This window comes from Bombyx mori, chromosome 22 (assembly GCF_030269925.1).
Source record: "Bombyx mori chromosome 22, ASM3026992v2".
NCBI lineage: Eukaryota > Metazoa > Arthropoda > Insecta > Lepidoptera > Bombycidae > Bombyx > Bombyx mori.
The window spans coordinates 6,883,078-6,893,619 of NC_085128.1; positions in this window are offsets into that span (position 1 = coordinate 6,883,078).

Below are 10,542 nucleotides of genomic sequence, written 5' to 3' on the forward strand. Positions count from 1 at the left end.
CTCGTCTGCCTACAAAGGCAATAAAAAAAAAAAAAAAAAAAAAAAAAAAAAAAAAAAAAAAAAAAAAAAAAAAAAAAAAAAAAAAAAAAAAAAAAAAAGTTTTAACTATAGATCTAACAACTGACGCTTAGATCATAAACCTCTCATAGTTTTTGCGCTATTCATGGATTTAATACGAAAATGCACAATGTTCTTACGTTATGTAGGTGTGACACAATCTCTTACTGTATCTTAGGTAATAATTCATATTATATGAAATATATATTATACTAACAGGTGGTAGGACCTCTTGTGAGTCCGCACGGGTAGGATAGGGAGGTAGTAGGTACCACCACCCCGCCTATTTCTGCCGTGAAGCAGTAATGCGTTTCGGTTTGAAGGGTGTGGCAGCCGTTGTAACTATACTGAGACCTTAGAACTTATATCTCAAGGTGGGTGGCGCATTTACGTTGTAGATGTCTATGGACTCCAGTAAGCACTTAACACCACGCGGGCTATGAGCTCGTCCACCCAACTAAGCAATAATAATAAATAAATAAAAACTACAAAATATTTGAGAAAATCTTACCTTTTTGTTAGTACCTTTTGCTTGTATCTGTAATTTAGTAATTAATCGGAACCCAAGGATATCCGACGTGAATGTCGTCAAACTCGTAATGAGACAGGTGGGACTACCTCGTCTTCTTCAAATTAGTGTGAATGACTCGTAGGGTTTACCTTTAATAGTGGTTATTGCTGTACGTATGTTAGACGTAACTTTATATAACGTAACTTACACATTACGAGTAAGCAGTGTCAAAACTACGGTCGATCATTGCCAAAACTCCTATCGAGACGCTTAATATACTAAAATGTTTTTCACATAACTGTGAAATACGTGGTTTTCGGTTAAAAGTTAAAATACCCAGTTCAAGAGAAGAACATTTGAGAAAGGAACGTTTATTATGGAATATATTTGGATAAGTGGAAATGTTTTTTTTTTTTTTTTTTATGATTGAAGTATTACTGGTGGCCCGGAGGCCTTTCCAGTTTCACCAGGACAGGTGGGCGAGCAAAGGCTCAGCCAGGAGGGGTGTGATTTGCTAACAGCTACCCGAGCGCCTCCGAAGGAGACCTAACAGCTCAAGAGTAGCTGCTTCGCGAATGAATCTACTACCGGATCGGAATCGCGACCCGCTGAGAAGATCCGGCGAGAAACTCAGCGAGCTGATTCATGGGTTAGGTTGCACGGCGAACTCTTTGTCGAGTTCGACGAGTACGGTTACCGAGGTCCCTAAGCCTGCTCCTAATGTTAGAGCTGAAGGCGTCTAATGCAAAAGTTATTGGATCTGATGAATCCGTAAGGACGTGTCTAGGGCGTCGACGGTGACTGGCTCCTGCGTGATCAGGATTCGGGGAGTAGTCAGCGGCGGCAACGATAAGGCGATTATCATGACGCATAGCCTTATCGAAGTACCGTTCCGACGCTGACTTCATGTATTTCTGGATAGATTCGAGGCCCAGGTCATCGTGTAGGTCAACGTTCCTCACGAACCACGGAGCTCCGACGGCTAACCTGCAAAAGCGGGATTGTAGAGATTGGAGGGTGTCTATGTGTGTGCGGGCCGCGTGAGCGAACACCACACTCGCGTAAGTCATGACGGGCCTTATGCAAGTTTTGTAAAGTGTTACCTTGTTCCGAAGGGACATTTTACTCCGCTTACAGATCATGGGGTAGAGTCTACCGAGAATAAACGCGGCACGGTCACGGACTGATTTTATATGTGGGCGGAATGTCATCGATGCATCCAGGGTAACGCCCAGGTACTTGACCTTCCTGGCCCAGGGTATGGGTTGTCTAAAGAGAGTAATCGGGGGTGGGAAGTGGAAATGTGTGGCCTGACGTATAAGTCACTTTATGTATCTGCATCGAGTGATACGACCATGCTGAAGTTTAAATCCTCCATCTAACTTTTCTACTATTTTATTCTTACCTTTTTTTATATATCCATGACGCATGTTTGATTAACTTCTTTTAATAAAATCAAACCCAAAAAATTTTTGGAGTCTACGAATAACTAGTGATAAGATGGTATTTTGAACCAGTAAAGTAAGTACTTCTACCTATATCTCCCATAAAGTAGTCATTAATTCCGCTTTGGAAGATAAGCATAATACACCAAAATTGAAACTTTGGTCTCATATTTCAAGATTGGTTGTGGTTTTTACAATTGTTATCACTATAGATTCCGGAAATTACTAAATATAAGACATGCCGTGAGCACGTCTGCTCAGCCACTGCAGTAAAAGTATATTCATAAAATAGACCACAGATCCGTTTCCAATCCGGTAGTAGATTCTGCGAAGCACGGCTCTTGCTAGGGTTCGTGTTAGCAACGTCGTCAGTTTTGAGCCCCGTAAGCTCACCTAGTAGTTAAGGTTACGCTGAAATAACCTCTAAAGACTCTCTTAAGGAGGAGAAAAAAAAGACCAATTAAATTCAATTTACCTAATATCAACACATTCGCTTATTCATGATAACAATATTTACTTTCCATAATCCATAAGAGTCGATTTTGTTTTGAAAAATAAAACAAGTAATTAATAAACAATAAATTTCATTTTTCTTTAAAGTACTAAAGAAGATGTTATTACGTTGGAACGTTGCGAAACAAGCGTAGAATGACTTGCAGGCAATTAAATTGTGTGATGCTGGCACTTCACTTAAGCCCATACGCACATTTCTATAGCCGTTTCATATTACCTAAGCTAATTGTGATATTTAAATTAAAACTATAATTAATACTAAAACTTATTATTTGGCCCAAAAATACTGCAATGACGACATCGACTTACCTATGCTCTTGGCATTGCTGATGAGCTACAGTGAGTACACATCATCAAGCGAACTCAAACTTAGCTGACTGCGAATTAAATAAAAAAGTCCTATAGGGTGAAAGGAAAGTAAAGTAGCATAGTAATATCTAACTATCCTACGGTTGAAACCGGTTGATTGCTTTGCGAAATTTTGTGGAACGGTCTCCGTACAGGTTTCACAGCATAATAAGTACGTAATTTTACAAACTTGTAATTTTCCAGATCTGATTTTATGACACGATGTTGTTCCATAGTCGCAAAATACGTTTGACATTGCAGAGCATCTACACAAAATCAACCTGCCGATTCTACAAGAAGGTGAAAGTTACGCTTCATGTTTTGTTAGTGTGACTATATTTCAAGGCCATAACTGAACATCTTGAAACCGTACTATATAAGTTCTCGACCTTCAAGCGCTGTTGAAGGATTCGTGGAGGCAGTGTTCGGAAATAAGGAGTAGGAAGAGAAGAACGATACAAAAGATCCAAAACGAAGTTCTAAGTCTTGGAAGTCGACGTTCTAAGATGAAATAAGAAGTGGTTCATAAAGCTATATTGTTAATTATATAATTAGAAGGAGATCCGTAATCTAGGAAAATTGGTACTCGACCGACTTTGACAATTTATAAAGTGAATATTTTATTTGCGGTGTAACTGAAACGATGAGCGAATTGGAGGAGAAAAATAAGGAGAGCTGACTAGGCTCTCAGTAGGCTGAGAGCTGGGATGAATAGCTACGATAGAGAGAGAGAGAGAGAAAGAGAGAGACAGAGCGAGAGAGAGAGAGAGAGAGAGGTGTAGATGAAACGAAGACGATTTCACTCAATAATTTTAAGATTCTATCTAGATCGAAACGGACCATTACTTCATTGGCTTCAGGTAAATAATTTAGGCCACATTATCATTCATCTAAAACGATAGTGGCAACTTGGTGGCAACGAGAGTGACGATCTATGAGGATGTAATCATGCGGTTGTGTAATAAAGCCGCAGGCGATGTTTAGGGTCATCTCATGAACCATACAGAGAAACGGCGGCTCCCACTCTGCCGAGGTCAGATCATAGCTCGGAGAATTTACATAGACGTGCCTTATCGAGATTGTTTAAGATTACCATTTTTAGTGTCGTAACAATTTTTTTTTATGATCAGATAGATGCACTACTTGGCGTATACTATTTACGTTCTAAAACACATAGTTTTATTTAACTTAAATTTTTTGTTAGCATTGATGGAAATGTGTTCTGTTTGGAAAAAAAAAAGTATAAATATGTACTGGATTCCGTATTAAAACAGAAATGCGTTTTTGTGGGATTTATAATAATTAAAAGAAACTAGTATCGATTAAATTTTTTTTATTAAAAAACACATAAAAAACCACGGAATGAGTAGGTATATCAGAGGAACTGTGAAAGTGGCCTCGATAATTAACAAATCAAAGAGCGGCGGCGGTATGGACATGTGATGCTCTTTTTATACATAATTAGAGATGTATGGAAATGGTGGTGCAAAGTAGAGGGGAAGAGATCGACCGAAGAAGAGATGGATGGAAGGAGTGACTGTTGAGATGACGGTTGATAGAAGAAAATGGAAGAGAAAAATTAGCTGTGCCGAACCCATCTAGTGGGATAAGGTCGAGAAAAAGAAGACATATAAAAAAACAATACCCGTTTTTGTATAGTTCGTATTCAATTCTGAACTATATCTATAAGATTTTGATTTTATACAAACGATAGAGTATTTATTTTACTTTTTTTGTTTCAAAATGTTCTCTTTATTTTTTTGTCAATTTAAGGATGTTAAAAATTGTACTGAAATTCTCAAGTTTTTTGAATATTTAGCTCCAGTAGCAAAACTACTTATATATGCATAGATTTTTCTTTTTTATTACTTATATTGGTGGACGAGCTCATAGTCCACCTGGTGTTAAGTGGTTACTGGAACCCATAGGCATCTACAACGTAAAATGCGCTACCCACCTTGAGATGAGTCGTCTATTATCAAAGGTGGCAATCTGTGCATTTGGACAAAAAAATGTTATTGATATGTCAATACTGATTGATTTGAATATAATCGTCTCCTTCAAAGAATACGGTTCAAAACCTGCATTAAATAAAGGTTAATAGTTAACCTGTTATTTATCTGAGATGTCGTTCCGAAGAGTTTTGTGACTGCCAATGGAATAAATACATAGTCAATAATTCGTTTTTCTGATTTACCAATAATTGTCCAAAAGTCAGATTGCCGGCTTTGATAATAGTCGACTCAGATATAAGTTCTTAGGTCTCAAGTAGAGTTACAACGGCTGCCCCGCCCTTCAAACCGAAACGCATTACTGCTTCACGGCAGAAATAGGCATGGTGGTGTTACTTACCCGTGCGGACTCCCAAAAGGTCCTACCACTAGTAAGAGATAATATGAAAGTAAATATTTAACATTCAAAAATCAAAAGCATTCGATTTAATTTTTATTCCCACCAACAACAAGCGCAAACGACTCATTCACGGAAGAACAATATTAAACCGGAGCTTCCCTTTTACTTAATTGCGATAATTCTATTGTATTAAAAATATAAACTGTATCTACCTTCAAGACTGTTCATTACAATCGCACCGACCTCGCCGTAACCTTTAACTCGGAGGATGCTCACATTCCGACACGGTGAATATTGAAACGACTATGTGGAAACCCTTTGTTTCTCAAACAAATATAATGCCGTCGAAAATTTGTACAAATGGACAAGTCAAGTGTTAATGGGAAATTTCCCATTAATTTTACTTGCTCTGCTATGTTGTGCAAAGGATTTTTGATTTTTCACAGTCTTCAATGAAAAAGCAACTTTTAAATGGCTACAAATGATTCATTGAATCATTTAAAGAAACTAACAAAATACGCTTTTATAGAAAATCCGCGTTTTTTTTACAATAAAATGTTTTTTTCTTACCTATTTTTAATTCAAATTTATTAAAATATATTTTCTATTTTTTAGTTGGATTTTCAATAAAAGCGTATTTTGTTCGTTTTTTTTAAAACTAATATTTACTTTTCAGTTTTTTAGTTGAATTTCAATTTTTTTATTTTATTTTTTAAATATTGAATTCTCATCGGGCCTTAATTAATATACCAAATTTAGAGTTAATCCGACGTTTTTAAGGGGGTCAAAATCATTTTCAAATATTCAGTTACAAACATACATACGTCTGAAGCTAATAAAACGTATTAAAAATTAATTGGGTTATGTCATTCTCGGAGCTGTAAGTGACGCAATCGTATCGATAACCGATCATTACGGTCAAACGATATGCGGGAGCTTGGCCGTGCCGGTTACAACGGGCCATTATGACCACGACTATTCAAAAACAATTGAAAAGATATTAATTTGCGATTAGATTCATAAAATTTGGCTATAAATTTTTCATACTCTACGACAGCCCAAATAGCCACGGGCTACTTCGAATAAAGTGTCTATCAAATCACATAGACATTACGTGAATGCCGAGACCAGTGTGCTTAGTGCGTGTTTTTAACTTCTCGATCGCGTAAAAGTTAACTCAGATTTGTATGGAGGTGGGACAGCGCCCCTGAGTGCAAACGAAGGGAAGCTATTCCAACTCCATACTAATTAGAGTTAACTTTTACACTAAGCACACAGGACACCAGGTTAATTTGTCAGTTGTATTAAACGGCCAAACCATTTAAACCGTAATGTATGAACGCAATATAAATAGGGAAGAATGTAGTAACCGTAGGTGTTGTGGACTGTAGGATTAGGATGGGCAAGGAACTTAATAAATAAACTCGCGAGGATCGCACGTATACATTTTTTATTTTGGAAATTTTATAATTTGCTTACAATAGCACGTTTTACAAAAAATATTTTTTTTGACATTTCAAAATTCAAAAGTAATGTTGCCACCACAACCGCAACAATAAAAAAAATGTATACCAATTTGTTGGGTTGCCAACAGTAGACGTTCTAAAAGCCTTAGAACCATTTCTTATGCATAACTCTAATGTAATTATGTCCAAATACATTTTAAATAGGTCTAATTAACATCTAGACAGTGCTTAAATAATTTTTGTAATACAGCCGAAGTAAATTGAAATCACCAAATATATCGTATCGCTTGCTGAGCAATCTCATAGGTTATTCTCACGCCCACGTAATTTCAATACTCTAATTATATGGTATCATTAATCATGTATAAGGTAACATTAATGGTAACATCCGCTAAGAAGTACCGAATGTGTGTACAAGGCTTTTTAGACGCTCTCTGCTATTGTTCCAATTTTTGTTTAGATCAAGTTCACATGTTAATTCGTATTAATGTAATGAGTTTTACATAAATAAAGAATTATTTATTAGCAGCATTTATGGCAGCTATAATTTAAGAAAAAAACTTTGCTCACCTCGGCGACAGACATTGCTTGTAATGTCATTGATGTCTAGGAACGAACCGTATAGTATATTTGTCTAAAATTTCATTAGAAATCGTAATTGAATGCTTGTTCAATTACTATTAAATTTAATTAAGATCTCTTATAACTACTTTTTAGATCAGTTTATTGATCACCGGTTACCGATCGCCAATAATTTTTAAATCGCCAATAAATATGCTTATGATATTCATTAAGTAATTTAAAATGAACGCAGTCCATAATTCGTAGTCAAAAGATCAGACTTTTTTATATTTTAAGTCCTATGCTAATTTAATTATTTAGAATACTTAATGTAAATTCATGCTGTGAATGTAAACATGATTTGAAATTTTGTAACACGTAAAGTAAATAACTAATTACATTAATAACTAGCAAATTAAACAATTATAATAAAGAACGACCACAACAGATTTTAAAGATATACTTATTAAACAATCTATATATATAAAAATGAATTGCTGTTCGTTAGTCTTGCTAAAACTCGAGAACGGTTGGACTGATTTGGCTAATTTTGGTCTTGAATTATTCGTGGAAGTCCAGGGAAGGTTTAAGACAGAGTTTTTTTAAAAGAGAGGTTTATTAAGGTGAGAAAATATAAAAAACAAATAATTTTGTTTTTCCTTGATTGTGTCCCCTTGATGTGTCTTTTATTTATCGATTGAGGCACTACGAAGTCTGCCGGGTCAGCTAGTTTATTATAAAAATAATTAATTAAGCTCTTTGCTAATGTATAAGAAAGCACGATGCGTGAATATGACATACGAAATACATAGAAAGTAACAAATGCGTAATGAACACATGTTTGTGTGCATGTCGTTCACATTAAAAGGCCCCTCGCCATTATGACATAGGAAGTCGTAAATGCGAAAACCACAAGCACCATTCACGAATTACATTTCACTCTTTGTTGAGTCCATAGCGGATTCCTCTAATTTACACATTATGCACAGTATTACACAAATTACTAAGTGTAAGTTTCATGGTAATTACGAGATCTTTTTAAATCATATTTTTTCGCTCTAACAATTTTATTTCTTTAAATAGCAAATAAGTCTAGCAGAACATTGCTTCCTTCCTTTTATATACACATACTTCCTATGTTGAGGTGATGATTTAATAATGCAATTACCTCGAAATTACTCAGCAAGTATTTGCACTATACCTAGGTTATTTTGATATCTATTTAACAAAAGTAAAAACAATTGAAAGAAAAAATTTTAATCGCTTTTATTGCTTCATCAATTATTCAGGAATATAGATTTCACCAAGTTAATACACAGAAATTTAGTAACAAAGTAACTAGAAATATGAAATTCGTAGTTACATTCATAATTTAAATTTCCCGGTACGTACCTACGTGAAAGCTTAAATTAAATCATCTACATAGTAATTTTTGCCATAGTGTGATATGATGTAGCACAGTTTAATTGCTGAGAGGTTTTGAAATAGTCAATGACTTATTTCGGGACAGTTCTTAACAATAAATACCCCCAGACACGCCGGTCATAAATGACCATGAACCAAATACTCTTCACGGTGTATAGCCAAGGACCGAGTTATATGAATGAGCTACTGTTTAGCGAACGAACCATATCGGACTGAGGTAGCCTGTTAACTCTTTGATGATCTATTGTTATTTTTTCATTAGTGATGTAATTTTTGCATTTTGAAATTCACAAACGATACGGTGATTATTTTTATTGTGTTCGATTGCGATTTGTTTCTTATTTTCGAAGCCACAAGGCTTAGTTAAGTAACAAGTGTTCTAAAAGTGAATTCCACTATTGTAACATTGTTTAGGTATAAATAAGCATGTTTATAGGGCACAATACGTTTTAATACATTTCGTTTTCAAATATAATTGTCACTTATAGTTAGTTAGTTTAATTGCCATTTTGTAAATTTGATCACACGCCTAAACAAAACTTTACTGAAAGGTAAATTACGGATTCGAATATTACACTAATGCTGGAAATGAAACTTATAATAAAAATGCGCTGTAGAGATGTATATTATAGGAAAAATAACTATCAGCACCTCTATTATTTAGCAGGTTGCGAGAATAACATATTATATATTTTTTTTATTTATGTGACGCAATGTATGAGTCACAATAAACATGTTTTTGTATATCTTCTGTTCGAACTTAATAACTCACCTCAATTTACAGTACATTATCAACCTATTCTGATGTTGTAAATCGACCTTCTAGCTACAGCAATTCTTTAATGGTTTACTGAACAAGTCCCACTGCAATTTACTACGAAATGAATATTTTGTAATAACATTTAAAATAAAACAACTCATAGATAAAATACAATAAAACAAAAACAAAAAAAACAGATAATGTTCAACACCAAAAAAAAAACCAACTTCCCGCGATAGCTGATAACGAAGCATTAAGCGTGAGAAATGTCTCAGATGATGCACCTCAGATCAAAACCGCAGACATAACATACTATTATAAATACTAGATGATGACCGAGCTTTGGTCGACATTTTCTTTTTTGATAAATTCTGTTTTTTAGAAATTATATTTAAATACGAATTACATATTGATAAAATGATGAAATATTGTGTCTTTAAAGCAGTTAGTTGCTCTCAATTAAGAAAAATTGTATTATTATTCACCAATAGATATCGGGAAGAGTCATAAAGCTGATTATCGATAAAGTTCATTATTGAAAACACGAATAAAACAACATTTTCTGAAATTAAATCGTAGATAGATCGATTTGTCGCCCCCGAAATCCCCTATATACAAAATTTTATGAAAATCATTGGAGCCGTTTTTGAGATTCAGATTATATATATATATATATATATATACAAGAATTGCTCGTTTAAAGGTATAAGATAAGCGATTTTAATAGTTCGTTCATTGTACATGTTAAGCATAGGCATCGCAATAAAATTTTGTGTCATCGTGGCCTAAAGGATAAGATGTCCGGTGCATTCGTATCGAGCGATGCACCGGTGTTCGAATCTCGCTGGCGGGTACCAATTTTTCTAATGAAATACGTACTCAACAAATGTTCATCCGTTTATCTCCCCCCGGACAAGCCCCTTCTGAGCAGTGACATCGAGTCACTGTTCGGCATGGGAGACTCTGTCATCCTGGCAGGCGATTTAAATTGCCACCACACTAGGTGGAACTGCCATCGTACAAACGTTAACGGTAGGCGTCTCGACGCGTTTATAGACGACCTCACCTTTGAAATAGTCGGTCCCCCAACTCCAACATGTTATC